The sequence below is a fragment of the Pararge aegeria genome, chromosome Z (assembly GCF_905163445.1).
Source record: "Pararge aegeria chromosome Z, ilParAegt1.1, whole genome shotgun sequence".
Taxonomy (NCBI): Eukaryota; Metazoa; Arthropoda; class Insecta; order Lepidoptera; family Nymphalidae; genus Pararge; species Pararge aegeria.
In genome coordinates, this window is record NC_053208.1 from 2,969,229 (window position 1) to 2,995,084 (window position 25,856).

Genomic DNA, 25,856 nt, shown 5'->3' on the forward strand with positions numbered 1-25,856 from the left:
GTGTAAAACACTTGTAAAGTTTCAAAACTAAACTAGCACGTCTAAAAATAAAACAGTCCTTTTCTTCAAAATACGCTCGATTTTAAGAAATGTCTATTTTGTTTATGAGATTTGTGTACAACAGAATACATGTATTTAAATTTAGTAATTTAACTTTAAGTTTTAAGATACGTGTATTAATACGTGGACGTATTTATTTTCGTTTAGTAATATTGAGTAGGACTGGATCGTTTACCCCGTTTCAACACGTCCTAACATTTAGTTCCGACGTAATAACATACAATTAATAAAGTGGAAGGCACAGTGGAGAATTATTCACAAGCTGTTTACAACGTACTCTCGCCGACACAATGTCTTTAGTAATTATTTCAAAACGGTTATTTTAAACGTGGCTAATTAGCGGTGGGCCTCGCTTGATAGATCCCTATCGGGTCTCGTCGGCTTATGAAGGTCTACATCGCGAGGGCTGATTTACAATTCCCTCCGCGCTCGGGAACTGTTTAATACCGCGAGGCGTTTACATATTATTTTACGTACAATGATTCATTCATTGTTTTTAATCATATTTTAGTGACAGCATTTAAATTTATCATCATCATCACCAAACCTAATACCGAACCACTACAGGACACGGGTCTGCTCTGCTGATAATCTGTCATGATATATATGCTTTCGATAGGTACTACTACTTACTTATATACGGATACTTTGTAAAAGACAAATTAAGCAGAACTAAGTTTATTTGATAAATTATTTACGGAATCTATGGAAGTTTTTATTTCAACATTTAGAGTTATGTGAAAAAAAAGTTGTTATATCCACTAGATTCCACTTGTTATATCCATTTAACGTTATTTACTCGTACATCGTCTATTTCAGCGAGGGCTTGTGCGATCTCCAAAAGTTTATTTTCTTTTAATCATACGTTGTGTATCGTATAGTAAACACTCATTTCATCCCTTGATTATCCTTAACAAGGTCCTTGAGAAGGTAGGTCATTAATATAAATGAGAAACATATGAGGTTCATATATAGACCTTGAGAAACCCCCATTAACTCAATAAATCAAGGAGTAGCTTTACGCGAGTAAGAGTGACAATCTTGTTGTTGATGTTAATGATTACATTATGAAAATTCCATTTCATGGTGTTTTCATATTTCTCTAGACTTTTTTAAACTAGTATAAAGTTTTCTTAATATGATTCAGGAAATATAAGAGTTTAAAACTCAACGGGATAACTCCAGTCAAAACTAGTACAATAAGAGCCCATTGATAGAACGTTAGCGAGTACGGGTCGAGCCGACACGACATCCTCGTGAGCGTTATCAGTCGTCAATCTCGACAGCGGTGACCAAGTATTCAAATTAGTGTCTTCGGCACACACACCTCCCGTGGCCCTTTGACCCCAAGTTATGTTTGATTGTTTCTTATTTCAATATACAAACAATGACTTGAAAACTATCCTATAAATAATTTCTAACACTGATATTATGGCACAAGTATTTTCTAAAGAAGCTAGTGTTAAAATAAATAAATAATAATAAATAATAATATACGTTTGTAAATAAGTCTGTAAAGTGAACTAGATTGGGAAGTGTATAAAGTGCAACCAAATTGGCATCAAGGTTTTTTTATTTTAGCAACCTTGGCATCGCAAGCGTACAAATTAGAAAAATAATTGTAAATACAATGTATCCCTTCTCATTGTATTTTCTTTATAACAGTGCAAACGAATTATGCTTGGAACCGACGCTACTATCAACCATCCGTAGAAATTATCTTAAACACGTTGTAAACACCAGGCGGAGTTAACGGACAAACCGACAGACGCCGAAGACGACTATGTTTTGTACTATGTAGATAAGATGTAATCCTAATTATCGATATCTCAGTATGTTTTTTTATTATTAGATTTTTTTTATGCAGAAATGTTAACTTAACTCTGCTGGCACATTTAAAAACATTTTCTCAACGTTCCAAGGAACAGCTAACTTTAGTATTTGATATTAATTAAAGGTATCGACTATACCTTTAAGTGTTCCTAAGAAAAATGATCTTGAAACAGCCAGACAATGATGTGGTCCTACAAGGGTTTCTTTCTTCCTTTCGCGGTACGGAACCCTAAAATTCAATCATCTCCTATAGCTGATAAACTGTTATCAGACGTCACATCTCCGTGTCTGCAGCAGTAAAAAAAACGCGAAATTGATTTTCAATAGAGAGTGTATTAAAATAAAACGAGTGCAGGCTCGTTAACGCTATCACCTCGTCAATCTGACAGTTGGCCACCGCAGGCTCTCGACACTGCTGTTCCACCAGCACCTCTATTGCGAAGGTGACCTGCTAGTTCTGACAATCCACACTGCTTACCTATTAACGACCTCTTTGCTGCAGTGGTGGGAATGCAGTCTTAAATATTTAAAAGATTCATTTATTTCAAGTAGGCCTAGGTTCTTTTGAAACGTCAAGTCTGTATGTTTGTAGTGACTCTACCACCGGTGGGAAAGCAGATTCTACCGAGAAGAAGCCGGCAAGAAACTCAGCAGTTGCTCTTATAAGTGAGAGTTTACGGTAGAGGAATTTTCTACCAAGTGGTACACTCGACGTCTTTAAAAAACGCATTGTTTGATAGCTACAATTGTCAACTCATCGAATATTTTGGGTGGGGATTACAGGAAGCCACCACTAAGTAACAGTTGGTAAAGTTAGTGAATCAGTTAACGAGGTAGGAGGATTTAACGGTCAAGTTTCCTTTGGGCTCTTAACAATTAAACCTAGAAAGACAAAAGCGACTAAGTAAAAAACGAGTAGGTTTAATATAACTGCAAGACAAAAAAAAATACTTTGTTGTTTTGCCCGGAATAAAAATTTTCCTATGGCAATAAAAATTCAGGTTGAAGTATATACAAGATGTATAGTTTCATCATCATCATATTAACCCATTAATGAACCACTACAGGGTACGGGTACAATGAGATGGGGTTAAGGCCGTATTCCACCACGCTGGCCCACTGCGGATTGGTGGAATCCACACACCTTTGAGAACATTATGAAGAACTCTCAGGCAGGATTCCTCACGATGTTTTCCTTCACTGTTGAAGCAAGTGATATTTTAATTGCTTAAAACGCACATAACTTGGTAAAGTTTGAGGTGCGTGCGAGGGATTCGAACCGGGCCATTCGAAAGTGAAGTCGAAGTCCTACCCATTGGCTATCACCACATAAAATAGGTTATTATATATTAGGTGTATAGTTTACATGGGTTATTTTTAACATACAGTGAATGTTTACTACTTGCTTTTTTTTTTTAATCTATTACAAGTTAGCCCTTGACTGGAATCTCACCTACTGGTTGAAAATGAAGCCTTAGTTGGTGACAGGCTGTTAGAAGGATGACAGTTATACCATACCCCTGATAGGTTTCTACTAAATACACAAAGTCGTTGCCACATCGTTTCATCTTTATTATAAGTCAAAGTCAAATATTTCTTTATTTCAATAGGCACATAGATGGCACTTTTGATGCGTACATTACATGTAACATATGGACATAACATATGAGTGAGTTGATGGCGATAAATAAATTCTTCAACTTAAAACTAAAGCTACGATGGTTTCAAACGCGCCCTGGTCTAAAAAGAAGCCGTCAACAAACTTAGCCGGTTGTTATTTTTTTTTGTTATCATCATCTCACATTGTCATTTAAAAACTATTAGAGAAGCAACCAGCAAGCAAGCAATAATTTACATCCAAGCATTTTTATCGTGGACGTAGTCCTAAACACTATAATAGGACGTTTCTATAAGCTTACGTTTAATACAAACTTATAGATAGATATCAACTGGTTATACTTATTTTATGTAGTCTTGTATATTGAACTGCAAGTTTATTTTTGCTTCTAATGTTCAAATTATTACAGTCACATTTGCTCTTAAATTTAGATATATTCTTGTGAACATACATTAAATTTTCAAATATGTATTGGCTAAAAACTATCATTATCTTAATTATTATCTTTAAATTTATCACTGACTCTCTCGGACCCATTTCATAGATAGCACGAACAGCCCTCTTCTGCAGCACGAAAATAGTGTGAATAAAGAAACATACTCGTGGAATTTATAACCTACTATATATAAGTACTAAGTTGTATACGTACTAAGTTGGTTGAGGAAATACGTAACGAGCGAACAATGCGGTGAATATAGGTGCAAGTAATAATATTCGGACGATCCCTATGCGATGTAAATTGTACGTACATCGATCGACCAACGTTAGGTTGCAGTTTGCAGGCTCTTGTGAACGGTCACAGGTTTGGGGGTAATAGGTAAAACCATTGCCAACTCGCAGTGTTCTCCGGAGCCGGCCGAATCCTCTAACGATTAAATCTTACTACAAACTCTAGATCATGTATATTAAAAATCCGCATATTAACGTCTGCTCACACAGGACGTGTCCTTCATAGCGGAGATGATTTAAGAGCATTTATAGTCTATGCTCACCACGCTGCTCGCAAAGCTGGTCGGTGGGCTTACACGATTATTATCACATTACTAACAATAGCTGGTACCTAATTAAGGTGCTCTCAAAAACACTGCGTTGACACCGCAAATTTTTCAACTCCGGGCAGATACTGTAAATTCTTTAACAAAATAAAAACAATACCTAAGTTAGGTATTGTTTTTATTTTGTATAATAGTGTAATATGCCCGACCCGGGATTCGAATCCAGGACCTCGTTTTAATATATCGAAATAAGTAAAACTGGATGGTTGTTGGGCCATGTTTTAGGTATTCACTGTCGTAGGTACATTTATTAATTGTGTTTATATTTTAAAATAAATAGCATAGGTTAATTACTTACGATAATTTCTATTATTTAAGTTTTTTTATTAGTTACAAACAAAATGGGTTTAGATTTATATACTGAATTGCTTTAAATTTAGCATTGCTAATCCGAACCGGTGGTAGAGTCACTACAAATATACTGACTTGATGTTTCAAAAGTTCTTATAAATAGGTCCTACTTGAATGAAATTAATTTAGATTTTTGTAATTAGAATTTTGAATATTTTACCTATTATGCTTTTTTGTCTCTGAGATCCCTCAGAATAAGATATTTTAAACGTTGCCTTGTTTTGCCAGTTTAAAATTATTACTTATCTACTACGCATTGTCTTGCATTTAATAAAAAAGCCTTAAAAAAATTTTACGTGCGTAGAAAAGAGTATAATCCTTTGTCAAGTCATTGGAAAAAAAATTAACTCTCCTTTCTCTTATTTATACCCAAACAAAGCTGGAGCGGAATTAAAAATGTGAATGTCAGTTATTTTATAAGTAACTCTTTTACATTTAATTTCTTCGTCGCCGCGGTCAACTTGAAATTGTGCATTCCCGTTGTCAGGTTCAACAAAAAGACTGATTATTTTCACCCAGAAAAAAGTAGTTCCTTTCAAAAAGGACTATCTGAATTGATTAACGCGAGCGCAGCCGCAGGCAAAACATAATGCTACATGTTTCTGTCTTTTCCATTTCACAGTATATTGAAATAGCGCCGCTTATTTACACTCGAAACATAAGTACAACATTGATGTGCAATAACGAATGCGTTAAGGCTTTCTTTGACTTTAAAAAGCTGTTAAAAAGACAAAATATCTAATCCGACCCTTCCCCGCGTCGTGTAGACGGTGTAGATACCTACTCTTTAGCCGACGTTTTATTCGCTCGCTTTACACGGCCATAAATCCAACAATAGGTGCGGGCCGACCGGGCACTGCTCGGCGCAGCTACATCGGACATTACTCTCGACAGTGTTAACTGGCAGATATTTCAACGATACTAGCGAACGCCGAAGGACTGCGGCCGAGTGAAATGCAACAAACAAACGCTCTGCATTTGTCAAATTTGTACACGCCGGCACCATGCATTATGTGCAGCAGTTACGAACATAGAAAAGTCAAACTTTTATTTATAATCTGTGAATACAAACACTATTTACACAATCCTTCCATTATGTACCTGACTCATTTTTATTTGATTAAATAGGTGTATAATAGTGTCCTAATATAGTATTTTTTTAAATAAATCGCAAAAATCCTTAAACAAATTTTGATATAAGACAGGAATATTCTGTCCTATATCAAAAGTTCCTTGTGTATTGTATATACAATGGGTATCCGAATTTCGAAACAATGTTGGAGGATGCATAAGTATATTTCATAAGGAATAACAATGTAAAAGTATGAAATCAAAAGAAGCATATTTTTATTTCCAAAAAAACAAAAAAAAACTAAGTTTTTATTAATGACAGCCCTATTGATGATAAAAGACCGACACTCGCATAGTACCTACGCTACGCAACGCATACCTAATAAAATAACAGTAGTCACTTAATTTTAATTTTGCATGTGATGTACATGATTTCTTATAGTAAAAACTAGGGCAGTGGTTTACTTAAAAACTATTAGGTTTTCGGTGTCACAGATAAGTCTCAGAGACCGAACATAATAAGCCTGTGAAGTATTATTTCGGTTTTCATTAAACGTATATCCTAATTGGGTCCTCCCCCGAAAGAAAGGCTAAAGTCCTAACTATCTATCACCGCTTAACTGTATCAATAAAAGTTCAATAATAGTTTGCAAGAAAAAGTAAAGGTTTAAATTAAAAGACCCTGAGGTGTCGTGTTACGTTTATCGCCATTAAAGTAATTTGCTTTCAATGTCATAGTTGACGATAGTGGCTTGGCGCTTACGAAGTTACGACACGGATGCTAACGGTTACATACCTACATACTGTAATAAATGTAAATATGTTACACATACCTACTTAATGTCAAATATGTAAAGGCAATCTTGTGTATGAACAAATGTTTGAAATGTTCTTGTCATGTATCCACATTCAGTTGTTGTATTGCATGAACAAGACGTGACAGACACACAGAATATCGTGTTTTAGGTATCGCTTTTAGGGACACATTTACAATATGTAAATGTCGAAAATAAATTTTAAATCATAACTAGTAAATGCGATCGTTAATAATTTAACGTACGAAAGAATTTAAATACTAAATCAATACGTCATGGTGATTAGGCAGCTCTATAGACAGGTGTGTCCCGTTTACGACCAGTTCCGAATCTGATGATCTGATGGAAAGTGATGATCAGATGATCGGAAAACTGAAAAACAAAGTGTTAAACTGTGATTAGTTTTCTTAATCAATTAATATTTTATTTATTTCATAAGATACACTATCGATACATTATCAATTACAGGTAAGTAATGTAAGGTACCTACATATACACAAATGTTAAGATTTTCCGGTAGAAAATAATTAAATTAAATTGAAAGCAAAACTGGTAAAAATAAAAAGATATTAACAATTAAAAATTATAGAAATTTTAAGATAATTATTAGAATAGACGTAGAAGGTTGCGAAATATAGTTTAGCAAGGCTAAACTTATATACTTTAGGCTTTAGGTTTTAATGAGAAAAGATAGCATAGGTCAATTTAAAACTCCAACTATAACAATGATCGATGACGCCAAATTATTCGAATTCGAAACCCTTTAATTCGCCAATCGTAAATAAGTATAAATTATTCGACAAAAAGTGGCTATACGCTATGAATTAAGTCCTTAATAGGCACCTCGAATATATTTAGGGCCGAGCGATTTGTCGCTGATATCGGCTTGGACTCGAAAAACGCTCGCTCGTGACATTATTGCTAGCTTTTCGGCTAATTGTATGGAAAAAGGCGATGCCAAACAAACCGCGCGTGGATAGTTGTACGTCAATTAATAAGTACAAATCGAAAAAAAAAAAGTACAACAAAGTTCGTTTATTTATAGAGAAATTAGTCATTCTTTGATATTCACTTATACTTCATTCGAAGGCCTCCAAAATTCAAAATTCATTTATTTCAAGTAGGCCTAATATAAGTACTTTTGAATCGTCAAATCTGTGTGTTTTTAGTGACTCTACCACCGGTTCGGAAGGCAGATTCTACCGAGGAGAAGCCGGCAAGAAAATCAGCAGTTGCTTTTTTCCAACATCGACAATATACAACTTCAACGTAACAATGCAATAACGCAATATATATAATATTCGTAATACCTATCTTTTCTGACGAGACAAAACATAATGGACAGCTTGTAGACAGCAGATGTTAAGCTTTTCGCAATTTTTTTATTTCCGTCGCCACTGGTTAGAAACTTTACCTCATAGGGTGTACTAAGATGAGATTTCTTATTTTGTTGTATAATTTTTGATATAAGGTTAATATCGTACATTTTGAGAGCTATTTGTTTGTGGTTAGCATTTTCAACCGATCACGAGAGTAGAGTATTTATTTTTTAAGAAATTCAGAGTAAGTTAATGGCGTTGTTATTCTTGCCTTCGACCAGCATGTAAATATATCCTGTTATTCTATGAGAGTGGAGACCATAGATCGGGTTAATAGGATAATTTGCTATGCTTGTGACCCGTAGTGGTAACATAATATGCTTTTTAAGATGATGATTTTATCTACGACCATGCACCGACGATTCTTATATCGCTGGGATTTAATCGGAAAGAGTTACCTAATTTCGCCATTCGGGAATAAATAGGCTCGCGAAGTGAATGCGCGTCGGCTCCGCTATCCGCTCTCCGTTCGCCTCCGACTGTCGTCCAAGCCGTCGACTCCTTATGAATAAATTAAAACGGCGGCGGCGGCACTCGGCAGGTGGAATGACCTGACACAAAATATTTTGATGGAATTGTTTTAATTGCCCGCTATCTCGGCCCACTATCGCCGCGTTTTGAAAATATGAATTTATTTTATCAAACATTCACACCATCGTCGCATTTGATTATAAAATCGATCTTTATATCGATTAGAAAACAAATATCCGGACTCGGCCCGATTAATTGTTTCTCGATTGGTAATAAATTATATCTGTATTGAATGTTTAATTAAACTGTTGTTACTAATATTTGTATGCTTTATCTTTATAGGAAATCTTTCGAGTGCGAGTGGATTCGATTTGTGAGTTTCCCATTATAATAAGTTGTTACTTAAATGTTTTTAGACGCACGCTTGTAAGCAGGTTTGTACCAAAAATTTTTTAGTAAGGAGTACGTACTGCATTGAATGAGAGTTTAAAAATGCTTTGATAATCTACGGCTCAAATTAGCAGAGTAGCTTCTGATGTATCTATCATCATCATCATCATCGCATCAACCTATTCCCGACATCAAAACAACGAGGAGGGGTTAAGGCCCTAGTCCACCACGCTGGCCGAGTGCGGATTGGTGGACTCCACACACCTTTGAGAACATAACGTTAACAGAACGATAACAGTTTCCTTACGATGGTTTCCTTCACCGTAATATTGTATTTACTAGAAACGCACATAATTTAGAAAAGTTACAGGGGAGTTCCAGGATTCGAGCTCGGCCCCATTAAAGTGAAGTCGAGCTCCTACTAAATGCGATATCTCCGCTTCTATAAAGTATCTTATTTAATTATTTAGAACAGTATAATTTACAGCTATTTAAAACAATTACAGATGTCTAACAATCATCTTGTTTATTAATTTTTTCCGTCTATTTCCATGAAGAAGCTTTTTTTGACCTCATCTGGGGTACCCTAGCCATTTTATTCCTATGAATAAAAAAGTCTGTTTTAAACATAATACGCATAATAAAACAAATTGGAACATGTCAAGTTATACCATATCGCGGGCCGACTCCGCGCGCCACAATAATCTAATCAAGATCCAAAAATTGAAGGCATCCCCGATAGCTGGTATTTTCACCATCACGCACTGGGCAACTGTACGTTTTCCTCTCCCCTATATGAGAGGGAAGGTCCATGCAACGAAATGAGACTTTAATAAGTGATGATGACGACATAAGGGAAGTTTTTTATTGTCTGAAAGGAACAGTGCAACACAGACATACCATAACCACGTTCACGCGCAAATCTATAAACAAGACGCTGCACGCAATATCGTGTGTAAAAACAAAACATTATCAAAAATAGTCGAAAATGAAAATTTATTTTGCACATATTACACAGCGGATAAGGAGAAGAAATTATGAAGTCTTACGGCGAAGATGAACTTCTGCGAAAGATTCTGGAAGTATATCATGGAGATGCTCAGGGATACTTCCTGGTTTTTAGATTAAAAATGGGTTACTACTTACCCTTTTAAAACGAAAAACAGCGGGTATTCAACTTACAAAATCATGACTAAGAAAGGAAAGAAAGGAGGTTAAGGTAAAAAAAATTTAAGAAACCAAAACAACAAGTCAGTCAAGCACAAGTGTCTTATAGTTTGAAGAAGAAATATGCCGACCTCACGTTATGTATGATAAGGGCAAGAGAAACAAAACAACTATCAATTTTAAAAATCTGTGTAGTCGCTACTAATTTTCTGACTACCCTAAACATGAGAGGCAGCATTGCAGGAGAGACATTATTTTTTTTTATTTTATGTCCGTAATACATCGCTGCTTCAAAGGTCAGCTGGACATGGCGTTGTCGAACCCCTTGTCCTAGAGAGCAAGTTAAGCCATCGTTAATTACTATGGTCCAGGTTATATAAGATAATAAATCGTTAACAAATCTGTCAACCCGTCTCCCGTGGCCTCTACCGTCGGGGAGGGTCTAAAATTGTAAGCGTCTCTCCTATTAGTGACGAGGCTTGTGACGTCTCTAGCAATAAATATATAACACTGTAACAGGCTTAAGGTGATGATACTTCATTGCAATAGTGCCATTTGTAGATATGCTCTGATCTCATGACCAATTCACGGGTAAATTGGTAAAGGAGATGCAGAAAAACGGACTCTTAAATAGCTCGATGTCTTGTTCCTGACAAGCTTTCCTTAACTGTTTTTGACGTACCAAGCATGTACCTGATGGTAAGAAGAAACCCATTTCCTATATTTCCTACATTTGACGGTCGACTGGCGCAGTTAGCAGCGACCCTGCTTTCTGAGTCCAAGGCCGTGGGTTCGATTCCCACAACTGGAAAATGTTTGTTTGATGAACATAAGAGTTTTTCAGTGTCTGGGTGTTTATCTGTATATTAGAAGTATTTATGTTTATTATAGTGGAGTATAAGGATTGAAGAAATTATAAATTACACCATACAGATTCTCCTGCCTTTAGTTATAGCAAATTAAGCTTAATTTTCATAATCCACTAGTGCTGAAATGTAATATATTTTAGTAAAGCGAACCAGGCAGCTCGTTGAGCTTCTCGTGGCGTCGAGAAAGTGGCGTGGTGAGTGCCGTGGCCAGTGACGAGTGGCGAGTGGTCAGTGGCCGAGGGCCTGCATTAATTAGGACACTCCGGAAGTAACTCGCGTGCTTCCAGCGATAGGCCTCTGAATTATTTATGTCCTTAATATTGTAATTATCATACAGCAGGCTTATTATCGGCTGTTATTATATTAAATGTTTATAATAACTGCCAGAGCCGAAGCCTTCCGTTAGGAAATTTGAGACAGCTTAAATAAGTTACTTGAACGAAGGAATAATAAGTTCCGTCCACCCTGTAAATTCACCGGATCTGTCAACGCAGGTACCTCTATATAATATATTAAAAAATCTTCTTATTACGAATACTCGTACATTTATATTCGGCATCAAAAAATTAATCTTTCCACTTTTTTTTAACCTTTCATAGCCTCTATATGTGAGTGGAGTATTGGAGAGATACTGTCGGCATTTATTTCCAGATCAAAGGTGTCGAATTACTATCATCCGATACAAGACAATTTTTTTTTATGGCTTAGTGGTAGTTTTAAACCATCGCCTATATAAACAGTGCTACACTGAGCAGGAAAGACGTCTAACATAGGGCCTAAGCCGCATACCCTATGGCTATCGACCTGATGCAAAGGTAACCAACCTCATGTTCCTGCAAGCACGCCCTTCATATCGAAACGCAGAAATACTGTTTGGCGGCAAATTGGCTAGTCTTCCCCAGGCGAAGTCTGTCACAAATAGCTCTTCTAAATAGTAAATATTAAGTAATAGTTTTGTCCCTTTCAATACTAGCATGGCAATATCAAACGGTAATAGCCTAGTGGTGAAAGGGCATCGGTTTCACTTTTGGGGTGCCAAGACCCACCGTACACCTATAACTTTTCTAAGTTCTTCATTTTTTTAATTAATTTATATACTCTTTATTTGTACACCATTTCACTCAGAAAAACAAAAAAAAAACACTTCCAAAATGTAGTAGGATACGAAAGGCGGCCTTATCGCTAAGTAGCGATCTCTGCCAGGCAACCTTAGGATTAGGAAAACTAAAAGGAATAACGGGGTACGCTGTTTAAAACTTACATACGAATAACTACATACTTATACATAAACCAGACTACACAAATACAATACTACTGATAATATGAAAAAAAAAATATTACTAACACATACTTTACACACACGTTACATACCATAAATACATAAATATGAGTTAGAGTAGGTAAATTACAAACACGTCTGTGAGCACACAGGGTCCCCCGAAAACCAGCGCCGCAGCTCGCTGTGGCTTCGTGCTGAGGCGGAGCCCTATTTGTCCACATGCTTTTCGTTAGATATATTTTTGTATACAATTGTAAGCGGTTTTGTGGGCAAATATAAAATTTCATTTCATTTCAATTATGTGCGTTTTATAATAGCTTTAAAATAGCACTAGCTTTAACGGAGTAGGAAAAGATCGTGAGGAAACCTGCATGCCTGAGTGTTCTCCATATTGTTCTCAGGGGCGTCTGGAGTACACCAATCCGCACTGGGCAAGCGTGGTGGACTACGGCCGAAGCCTTTCTCATTGTGGGCGTAGACCCGTGCCCTGTAGTGTGCCGGTAATGGGTTGATATGATGATGAATATTGCAGCTAAATGGATAATGTTAGTTTGCCTTCGAATTATGTTACAGTTTTTTTAGCTTTCATTTAAAAAAGGTGTATTTAATCATAATATCTACAGGCTAGGTACAACGTCTCAGTCGGATATTATCGCCATTAATTTGGTGATCAATCTATCGTTGAATATTAATTTAACATCGGTGCTAGTATGAAACGATCCCCACTACCTACCTCTCTAATTAATCAACCCGACCGACTGTACAGATTATTTTGTAGATTACAAAACGAAAGTAGAGGATGCTTTGGCTCACTTTATTATTCTTAATACTCTCTTAGAGACTCGGCTACGAGGTCCTCAAATCCCTATCCCTACTAATATTATAAATGTCAATTTAAGTTTGTTTGTTACGCTTTCACGCAAAAACTACGTAACTAATCCTCATGAAACTTTGTACACATATTTTTAGAAGTATTAGAAGTAATATAGGATACTTTTTATCCCGACATTAAGCTCTGTTCCTTTGGTAGAGGGTATGAATGTTTGATGATTTTACATCATAACTCCGACAAATTATAACCGAATTAAATAATTATTTTTGTACTATAGAGGTTATAATATGTGTTTAATTTTGCCCAAACTGTGGTTAGAGATAGAGGACAGAACTCCTCAGCGGACAGCAGCAAACTCCTCATTTAAGGCTTAGCGATACTGAATACTTTAATTTTTTTAGATCTACAACTAAATTTAATGCCACATCAAAAAACTAAATCAAACGCAGACGAAGTCGCGGGCAACAGCTAGTAGTTAAATATAAGCACATAGCGATTTGAGTTAAATCAGGTGTAATGCTTTTGATTAATTAGGAAGTGTTACACGTACTACATGGTCACTGACATCACTAATTAATTGAAACGACAGCTTATAATTAAAATGATTAAAATGCAATTGGCAAAAAAAAAAATGTTTTGTCCAATTATGTTATGTACCGCTAAGAGTAGTGCTGTCAGTAACCGCCCCGAATATTGACGTTGACGTCTCATCCAGGTATTTAAAAAAACATACAATCCCATAAGCCAACCCATGGCACCCATATAATGATCCAATAAATATCTAAGCGTCCTTCAACTTATCGATGTACCTAATGAAGGATAAGATCCGGTTGTGGCATTCATCTCAGTTTTAATTTCCCCACCAACTACACGTGAAGGCCGCATGCCCCACGCAAGGTTTATGGGCGGACTTTACGTGCTTTGCTTAAGTTTGTTTTTTATTCCGTTACGAGACTGCAATCTCACAGAGTGGTAAGTTTTCATGGAGTCTAAGATGGTGGTCCATACCACGATCTATTGTTTCTAGGCGACTCGTACCGAAACACTTAACAGCTTGTCTGTCGGTAGGGTAGTAACAAGGTCACGTACCTTGTTCCATCCATACCGAAGGTTCCATCCAGACCAAATGAGAAAATCAATCATTATAATTTTAAAATCACATTGCCCGGGAAATTCTAAAAGATGTGCTCAATGCTCTGCCAAGGTCAAACAGAACCCAATGTCTTGTAGTTTTATGCGCCATCTACTTACAGGTCTACTATAGGACACGGGTCTCCTCTCACAATGAGAAGTGTTTGGGCCGTAGTCCACCACGCTGGACCTTTAGAAACATTATATATAACTCTCCTAAATGTTTTCCTTTACCGTCGCAACAAGTGAACTCGGCACCCAGAAAATAAAACCTAAGCTCTTACCACTAGGCTATCATAGTTTCGCAATTCGCAAATCTGCCCCCTATTTATCAGTTAGAAGACAAATCAATTGTGGTTATAGAAAGCTGGTTTACACACGCAGTCGAGCACGGAACACTAAAACATCTGTAACGACTCTTAACAATGTATTAAATGAACGCATGTGATATTAACTTGTTTTAATTATAGTTAAAGTTAAACAGGTAATTTATAACGAGAGTGATAAGCGGAACGGGTTAGTCTAGTCAAATATTTATTAATGTAGAGTTTGTTAATTATTATTTTTTTATACCAGTTTGTTAAAGGGACTGTTTTGTTGCGTCTACAGAAACGTGATGGTTGAATTTATGTAGAGATTAGCTTTATCTGCTGCATTGGTGAGCACACCAATGCAGCAGATAAAGCTAATCTCTACAATAATACCAGGTTCACTTTTCATGTCCGGGACTAACTGGACTATACCAGGAATCTCGTTTTAGGGAGCTCTCTCAAGTTCCGAAGTCTTGAATGTGCAGTGATGTATTTCAGTCAGTCAGTACCCAAGGCATAAAGTCTTGCTTCAGCGCAATATAGAGCAATAACTCGGATACTTTAAGTTTTAGTTTTGAACGAGTTCTAAATAGCAAACTGCAAAATTACTATAAGAAAATTACTTGTAAGAAACCACTGTATGGTCTCTGATCGAACCTGATTGCTTTCCGCGTATGAAAACGGTGAAACATGGGGAAGAATACGCCGTCTCTTTGTCTTGTCTTGTTTCTAAAGTCCAAACCTAGACTTCTAGGAGTCTAATCAATCTTAAACTAATATTCAAAGCTGAAGAGTTTGTTTGTTTGCTTGTTTACTTGAACGCGATGATATCATTGTTGGACAGTCCATTTATTGAGAAGTGCTATAGGCTATATATATATCATCATGCTAAGACCAATAAAAGCATAGCACCTACGAGTATGTTTCAAAATCGGGGAAATGCATGCACTGCGTTAACGGTTAAAGTTTCGATAAAATCACGTAACAAAGATGTTCTCCTTTCTAAAAAGTTATAAAAAAAAACCGCGACACCACATGTCTATATCTTAAGGTTGACTTATTCGCGGACGTATTCGCGAGTGACCGCTAGAAATAAATACATAACCGTCAAGAGTCAATATCAGTCACGTCAATTAAGCTCAAAAACGCACAACCCTTTTGAAGAGAAAAAAAAAAATGATCTAATGCACGAGTAGGTGCTTATAATATTTGAAATGCTTTATTGTGTACTTATCTACCTCTTTTTTCTCATCAATCAATCGATCATAACTAGTTAATTAATTAGCAACAATACTCACTCAGGTGTTATTGATTCAGCGTTTATTTCTTTCATGTGCACTCGGTAGTCATTTGTAACAATAAATTAAAATTGTTTATCGGCCATCGAGCGTTGTTTTTTCTTTTAAACTTACACACCGGTATTGATGTAATCGTTGGTAATTTGACCTTTTCTATATTAAATTAAAAATTCAGTACGCATTTTGATGCGCAAGTTTATTCTTAGCGTAAATTCATTGAAGTGTAGCACAGCTGCAATTCGGTTAGGGCTGCCAGATATCGAAATAACTCACTGGCACTTTCATTATTTCGTATAGACTTGGTTTACGAAATGTATTTAATCGAATTAATTAATGTGACAGTTTTAAAGTGCAATATTGTCTTCTCTTTTATTATAATCCTAGTAATATTATAAATGGGAAAGTTTGTAAGGATGGATGTATGGATCTTTATTACTCTTTCAAGCTAAAACTACTGAACTAATTTGATTGAATTTTGGGTACCACATAAGCTACTTTTTATACCGGGAAAATATACGGTTTTTGCAGGATTCATAGAAAATAGCGTACAAAGCCGCGGGCAACAGCTGGTCTTGTATAATTTTGATGTTTTTGAACTGTGACATTTGGCTGTATTTTCCGAACACGCTGTATGCGTAATTTAGAGTTTTTTTTTTAAATCTCCAATAGACTAGCTGTTAGCACAATCTCACGTGATGGAAAGTTTTAATGTGGTCTAAGATGGGACGCACTTGCCTAGAAGATGCCCATTCACCCTTGTTATCAAGATATTTTGACGGCCGATTGGCGCAGTTTGCAGCGACCCTGCTTTCTGAGTCCAAGGCCGTGGGTTCGATTCCCACAACTGGAAAATGTTTGTGTGATGAGCATGAATGTTTTACAGTGTCTGGGTGTTTATATGTATATTATAAGTATTTATGTATTATATTCATAAAAATATTCAACAGCTATCTTAGTACCCATAACACAAGCTACGCTTACTTTGGGGCTGTGTGATGTGTGTAGTGTCGTAGTATATTTATTTATTATTATTATTATTACTATTTAGGAATTTGGAAATCCAGAACTCGGAAGGGAACAACTTGAAGATGCGAACTACTTCTTGCGAGTTTTTGGGATATTGACATGTCGAGGCGGATATTTGGGTGTAACATTACCTGGCAGCCCTGAGTGTGGTATAGAATAACATTAAAATTACCGGTCCTTGGATGAAATGCGGGCGAAACGGTTACAACGAGCCACGTGTGTCCGAGCGCACCTGAGTCACTTCACACGACTTTCACACAAACACAACATTAGAGGTAATGGAAAAATGCGGTAAGAGCACTTAAACACTTAAACTTTTCGTCTGTGTTTGAAAAAGCGTGTATCATTATGCAGTCTTAATTATACCACACTTTGTATCTAATTGTGTATGCGCATGTCTAAGATGCGACTTCATTGCGCGTCACTGAGCCCGGCACAAAAACGCTCTCACCGGAAAGTCCTTTTTTATAAAGCATGCGTTGCCCCTGTGTGCATGCGAGGGCTGTCGTACGGCTCAGGTGAATTCATAACTACCTTCTCTTTTATACATGCCTAGTACCTAACCTACACTTTGTCTTAAGTTCATCAATAGCCTATAATAGTCCACATCTGGACTAAAGGCTTCTCGTAAGGACAGGCGACACACAGGTGGTGATCGTAGTTGATGATAGTAGTATCATTTATCACAGAGGACGCTGTTGCCCGCTCTCTGTTATATTCCTTTAATCGCCTCGTACGACAGCCGCTGGAAGAGTAGGCGTGGTGAAAATTGATTTCTGATCTGCCGTCGCCACGCAGCAAGTTCTTAGTTCACAAACATAAAAGAGGTATGTGCACTCGGCCGTGCATATAAAACACAAACGGTCCCAACACAAGGTCTGAAGTAGAACTGCACGCTAGCTGCAAAATGGCAGTTTTATAGCAGTTTACGTACCGTTGTCATAACTGCTTCGGAACTTTAAGCCCATTGAAGCATTATGACTGCATGATAAAAATACAGCTAGCATGAAATAGTTGTGGAGATGGCAAGAACTGCATCAAAACTGATATTTTGCTGCTGGCCTACAATTCTAATGCTGACTTTGAGTTTCATAGTGTCTATGGCATTGAGATACCAGGGTACAAGAAGTCACATTAGAAACGCACGCTAGCTTTGGATCAGTTTTCGTATGGTTGACATAACTGCCTCGGAACTTTAAGCTGAATTATGACTATACGATAAACATGCAGCTAGCATGCAATAGTAGTGCAGATGGTAAAAATTCCATCAAAACTGCTTTTTTGCAGCTGGCCTACCGTTCCAATGTCCTTGCGTTTTTGTTTTATAGTGCCAGGGTATAAGAAATCGCGTTTATAACTAAACTACCAGTTGGCCATTTGCATTCGGAACCCTGAATCACGCTGTAGGTATGATGTCTGAACGTAATAGACTGACAAGCAGTACACACATAAAGCAATAAAAAACGCAAAAATTAAAACAAAAGAAGGTGAAACGGATTAACGAATCGTAAAGTTTTTTTTAATCTCGAAAATTCACACAGTCCGGTGAGACAGACACTAGACAGTACACCGTAGACTGCAGACATTGTTTAATTAAAATTGATACATAATGATAATTACCTTCTCGCAGATCGGATTTAAATCAACCTTAGGATAGGTTTAAAGTGATTCATGGCTTTTTTAGTTGTTCTGCGAATCTTAAAGGGGACAGCAATCTTACAATACATACTTTTAAGATATCAAAGTTACGATAAGTAGTTTTTTAAATAAGGCATAATCTAAACTAATAATGCAGCCATTCTAATAAGTTTGTTTGCAAACACTAACTTACATTTATTCACTTCGTTCAACGGCCGAAAAATCACATGCAAACAAGCCTTTAGAACAGTACCTCTATTTTGTAAACGTAATTAAAGAACATATACAATCCTCATAAATTATAATTTTATTTTCAATTGTTTGAGTATGAGATTTTTTAATACTCTTATTTTATTACAACGATAAATCATGACATACCCACTAATATACAGAAACGAGTTTGAATTTTTCGTTTTAGTTGTTTTACTCACTTAAATACCTACTAGGAAAACTTAGGACATCTTATAATCTGCGATACAATTATATTATTTCGACTCCCTAAACAAAAGTACTGGTTCTATGAAATGATGACTTTATTAGAACAAAGTGTTTTTCGAAGCGAGGAACTTTAACACATGATCCTTTGATCTCAAGATACACTGTCGTGTCGTAAGTCTAAGTTGCAACATGTAGGTACCTAACAGTTAATAATAAAAATATTGTTATCACTTCTCCGTAATAATAACGGAGAAGTGATTATTATTAAAGTTGCGTTCTTAACATCACATCCTCGTGTAGCAGTTGCATTCAAGTGAACAGTGCGTAAGTAACTCTTAGCCGTCAAAGTAAAATGTACCTAAAGCAATTAACGTTTTAGAGTCGCAATTCAAGTAGGTACTTTTATATTGCAAACGTTTTGCCAAAAACCTAGCTGTAGAGTTTTAGGCGAATTTATGCTTTAAAACTTAAAAATTTTGTTACATTTTATTCTGACGTACAAGTTCGATACTCGAATACTAAACCTCGATTGCGAGCGAGCAAATCTCGTAAGAAGGGACGGGATGACAATTGAGTTATTCATACACGACATATTTCATAGATTCTCAGCAGTAGGTAGTACTGTGTGACTAGTTAGAAAACCTACTCCTTTATTTGTGGATGGGTTCTTATGACAGCAAACTTAGCAGATTTTCTATGAAGAGGTGTCAAAACCTCACTGACTCTGTCCCTTGAACCCTATTTCTCTACGACACTGAAGATACAACAAAACGCTTTAAATTTTCTCTAATGATCATATCATCTTTCAGGAACAGCCATATTTATCATTTATACCAACTAGTTAATTGTTAATTTAGATAAAAATAGAATACCAAATATAATTAAGTTTACTTGACTTCTGATCAGTTAATATTACTGTTTATTTCTAGGTGATCATTGAATTGAAATTACATAATCTAAAGAATTGTTAATAAAACACTCTTACATTATATTTTAATCCTTTCAACTTTAACTAATTGCGGGCCCTCTACACGGAATTGGTCTCCTCTCATATTCCACGGGTTTAGGCCGTAGTCCACCACGCTAGGCCAGTGTAGATCGGTACACTTCACAAACCTTTAAACTCCCAGGTATACAGTTTTATTTACGTTGTTTCCCTTCACCATTAATTCAAGTGATATCATAACTGCTTTAAATAAAACGAAAATAACTTCGAATAGTTTCAGGTGCGTATCGATAGTACGAAGTACAGGTAGTACGAGCTCGGTCCCCCCGAAAGGCAGGTCAAAACTCTAACCGCTAACTAACGCTATCACTGCTTCTTTCGTCGAACTTCTTATTTCCAGTATAAAATAACTTAATTGAAAGAACATCGCGCGGTGATACTGAATACTCGCAAAAGTCAAACGTTACTAAAAACTGCATCGCAGAGTACCAATATCGTTTAGGTGCCTGGAGACATATAGTTTTGACGCTGAATGCATTTTCCTTTTGGTCGCTTTGGTACTTAGTTACTTAGATGGAAATTGCCGTTTCGAGCCCAAGTTCAGCCAGTTCATAAACGAAAGCGAACTAAATTGAACTAACAACTTTCAATACTTTTTAAAAGCTTTTTCCGCTAAAAAACCGTGCAGTTTGTGCTACAAAGTCGAAGGGTCGATGTTTGAACTTCAGTCCGCCCGCCCCGTTGAGTTATTTCTTCATGTACACTCTCTGCGCTTCGACGTTTAAATATGAAGTTGCTGTGACAGTTCCTGTCAAAGTTATAAAACTTGACATCGTTGCTAGCATCACGTAAACTAGGAGTAATAGCTAAACGAACGTAGGGCTTATACGTATAACCGAATAGCTGCGTAATACTGTGTGCAATAATCGTATGATAAAAAGGAGCTTTTACAAGCACCGAATGTGTCGACTACACGTTGCATGTAGGACTCAAAACGACAATGGTGCTGGGTCAAACAATTCGTATATAATACTAGCTGGTGGGTTTTAGCCCAGTGTTTAGGACTACGAATTCAGGGCCAGTTCGAATCCCACCACACACGTCTAACTTTTCTAAGTTATGTGCGTTTTTAACAATTAATATATCACTTGCTGTGATATACTAATTGCTTTGCACCGCTTCAACGGTGAAGGAAAACATCGTGAGGAAACCTACATACCTGGGAGTTCTGCGTAATGTTCTCAAAGGTACATTTTGGCCAGCGAGGTTGACTACATTTACCCCTCTCATTGTGGGAGGGGACCCGCGCCCTGTAGTGGGCCGGTAATGGGTTGAAATTATGATGATGGTGACTAGTACTGGATCGCTATTATTATGATTTTGATAACATCTGAATTACTCGTCGGCTTTTGAATCATTCTATAATTATAGGTTTGTTATGCACTGCTTCTGTTAACACTTTTTTTTTATTTCATAACAATAATTAAGTTAACTGCAATATCACTCGATAAAAAGTGATGATGCACTAGATGGTAGCATGCTAACCTGTTGGAGTTAGCAGTTATATTAAAGCCAGACCCTGTATCGGTTTATAAACGGCGTCGTATCACTTAGCGGGACGGCTTGTCGATCCACCACCAAACGTCGAACCGCGGCCAATGCCTCTCACCATACCAGACCTCCAGCTAAAAATACCACATCGCTCACAACTGTGGCAGGGAGGTCGCCAAAATGAGGGTAAGTAACTCATCATCATCCTCATACTTAATTATTGTTGAGCTTGCATTGGGAGGACCATCTCCAGCCTATCAGATCAGTAGTATGATATAATTATTATTTTGACAGGCCGAAGGGTCGCGCCACGTCGTCTCGCACAGCTCAGTGTGATGGCTCCTTTAGCAATGATACTCGCTGGCGCGGTCAGTTTTTGCGCCGGCCGCAGCAAGCGTTATGGGCCTTACGTGTTAATTTCACATTACAGGTGGAACGGTTTCTGGGAACGTGTCGCTTATAGTTTCTCGAGATGGACATAATTGTTTCCACACTTTTTTGTCGAGCTACGAGGTGGGATTTTTCAATCAATGAATAGTTGGCGTTGTTAGGTATGATATTAATTACTTTTATTCGACATCTACAAGCAGTTTGTAGGTATTGGATGACAAGTTATTAAGAGCCCAATATACAAGCAATCCTTCGCTACGATCGTTCTCACGTAAATCGTGACCAAACCTAAAAATGCCATCCACACACACAACGAGTTCTCGTTATAATCGAAAGTTTACTTGATTTCAGCGAGATGCGGCATCACAGAAAGTTAGGTGTAATAAAATTGTCATAAAGTTAAGATAAAAATCGAATAGTAGAACGCAATGTTTCGAATGTCGTTTTCGATTGTGTCCATGGTTAAAGATATATACTAATACTATTTATACGAGTTTTAAAATATATAGCGATAGATCTGGACGTGATAGACCGCTCACAAATCATTCTTTACGGTAATCAGGAACTACAAATGGTAAGAATATGTGAAGAAGTAAACAAATTGTATCTGTGTATTGCCTTGAATATGCACATAGGTCGGACAAAGGATGGATGTTTGGGGCCCAAGGTGCTGGAATGGCAGCCCCGCACTAGTAAGCGCAGCGTTGGTCGACCTTCAACGAAGTGTACAGAAGACATTAAGCGCGTCGTTTCAACTATCCCAATGCCAAATATCGCATTGATTGGTTGCTTAGTTACATAGTATAGGAAGGACGCACAAACAATCAAACAAATAAACAATCACACTTTCGCATTTATAGTATTAGTAAGGATGTAAAATGAAACCCTTCACAGTGCGCAGCTGCGCATAGTAGACTAATACATTCAAATGAGTTCAAGAAATGAACGCCTCGTTTTTTCACATTTGATACTAATAAAAAACTCGTACGTCGGTTTTGCCAATATGACAGCTACAGCTCCGTATATCTCTTTTTTTCAGGAGTCTAGCCGTGTAGAGTTGATACACTAACCGATTCGGTCTGACCGTATTGTTGCAGTTCGCGCACTGGATCGGGTCGTGTGTCGTATTCATAATGTCCGGAACTTTACGAAAACATTTAAAACGTGGACATAAAAATTTCGTATTTGGTTTTTCCTAATCCAATTCTGATATTTATATTGTAGCTTTATTCGTGCGCGAACGTGCGTCCCTTGAAAATGGGCCATGTTCTGTCAGGGCGCGTAGAAATAACTTTTAGATGATTTTATACTTCTTCGTTTCGTTCAATTCCCCGTTAATCAATTGCTCCGACCATGTCCATGGACCCTGACACTTCGCATATTCGCCCCAGTACAGTACAAATTGATTATACAATTTATAAGAAATATTATTTTTAGTACAATGGCGCAATGTTCCTCTCTACACATTGGACATTACAATTTATCAAAAATTATTACACTAGTTTCATAATGCATACCGTTCGTTGAAACTTGGATATACAATTTCATTTACCATTCATCATATCAACCTTTTACATAACGGCCCAGTCCAAGGGTCTCCTTCTACAATGAGAAGCGTTTAGGACGGTAGTTCACCACGCTGGCCAAGTGCGGATTGGTCTCACACGCCTTTAAGAATATTATTGAGAACTTTTAGGCATTCCTCACGATGTTTTCCTTCACCGTTTAAGCAAGTGATATTCAATAGCTTAAATCGGACATTAGGTACATTGTAAAGTTAGTGGTGCGTGCTTGGATTCGAAATCGCACCCCGAAAGTAAAGCCGAAATCATAACTAGTAGTTAAGATTTCGGCTTTATATACATATATAACTAGTAGTTTTAGGCTATCACCGCTCCCAAATACCATAATTATGCATAAAATAAGATTTTTTTTTACCCATTTGTCTGCAATAAATGACTTAATTGATTGTTTGATTAAATAAAATTTAAGTCATTCTTTTCTCTGATACAAATTGGAAGACTAATTCGTTAGTTCTGGCAGGTCGAGAGCCGCGGTTGACCCAATCGAATTGGTGCGTCTGTTGACGCACTCGTTAAAGCACGTTTGGGTCACGCGAAGTTTAAGGCTCGTTGCACACGGGCGGCAAAAACGGCTGACAAGTGTTTTGTGATAAGTAACGTGCGTGTACGACTGCTCAGCCTGGACGTCTATGGTGCGACGAGTTGGCAAGAAATGGTAGAGCGGCTATTAGGAAATATCATAAGAATTTTATTTAGTCTTAGTCATACTATCTACAACAATGGCCTGGCTTAGGTGTAATAAATAGCAGTGTTTATTTGACAGGTCCTTAAAACATATAATAATTTTAACTCTCTTATATAATATTCTTTAATGACTCCTGCTGAATATAATTTAAAATAACGATGATTTTTATAACTATTTATTTATTTTTCTTTATTTATACTCTTTTTTTGCACACTTATAAATACAGAAGAAGAATGAGGGTGTCTGAAGAAGGGTGTCTAAAGTAGGTAGTAATTAGGTCTAAAGTAAGTGTATCTTATCTAGTAACAAACTTAACTTTGGAGTAATGAAAATCACTCAGATTACTATGTAGTGATAAAATATTGACGTTTGATCATCCATAAGTATTAAATGACAAAATACACCCACACTCTAATTACGGTGTAATATTTGTATAGCGTTTGGCCTCCCTGGCTCGAGATTTAATCCCAGCACGCACCTCTAACTTTTCTAAGTTATGTGCGTTTTAAGCAATTTAAATATCACTTATTCATCGGTGAAGGAAAACATCATGAGGAAACCTGTATACCTGAGAGTTGTCCATAATGTTCTCAAAGGTGTGTAAAGTCCACCAATCCGCACTGGGCTATCAAAGCTTGTGACACACCTACAAGTGCGTTTTACTGCAGTCTCTCAGTGTATTATTAAGGTGAGCTAACTTGGCGGTATGGTAGTTCCTTAAACCTCATAAATCGGTTGGTGGTACGCCTGGTAGAGTAGTTATTGGCTTTAGCCAAAGCCTTCAGAAATTACAAATTCCTGCACCTGAGAGTTCTCCATAATTTTCTTAAAGGTGTGTGAAGTCCACCAATCCGCACTGGGCCCTTCTTACTGTGGGAAGAAATCCGTGCCGTGTAATGGGCCGATAATGGGTCGATATGATGACTGTCACCAAGGCTAACTAGTAGTGGAATGAAAAAGGCTACAGTTCGTTGGTTTGTCGCGTCTGTGCGCGCAACGCGTGAATGTCACCGGCGTTGTTAAACGCGGGGAGGCGATAGTGGACGTAGATTCGCATTTCGCAATTGTAATCGCTTGTAATGTATAACATCGACGGGGTGCGACGGCGCGGTGGAAACGGTTCCTTTAGTACGAGATTTCCTCGCTCGCAATCGAGAAAAAGAAAAGGAGTTTGCCGTGTGGTGACGACAGGTCAGAATGCAGTTCTCACTTCTTTTTTTCGTTCGAGGCGACTTAGTTAATATAGCGGAGAACGTCCTCTGTGCTACATACTGCATACGCTATACCGCGATGCCCAGCGTGGTGATTATGGGAAAACCGTAACATTGGGGAGGCCTATACTGCAGTGGACTGTTATAAGTGTTTTTGAGTTTCGGAACACCTGAACATTAGAGTTAAATGGATGTTATTCGGATTGAATTAAAACTCAAATTCGCCTACTTTAGCAAGGTCCTTTGGCAGAGCGTTTGTCAAATAAAAATCAGAAGGGCAGTATTTGTGGCTTTAGCAGGTTACATTAGGCGTATTTAACTTCGACGGTGTAGTTTGATGTGAGAAAAACGAGTCCTCGATTGCGAGCGAGCAAATCTTATACTAAGGGCACTGTACCGGGAAATTGTTTGTATTTCATAATTGTGCCGGAGCGATCGCAATCTAAACGTGTTTTTGT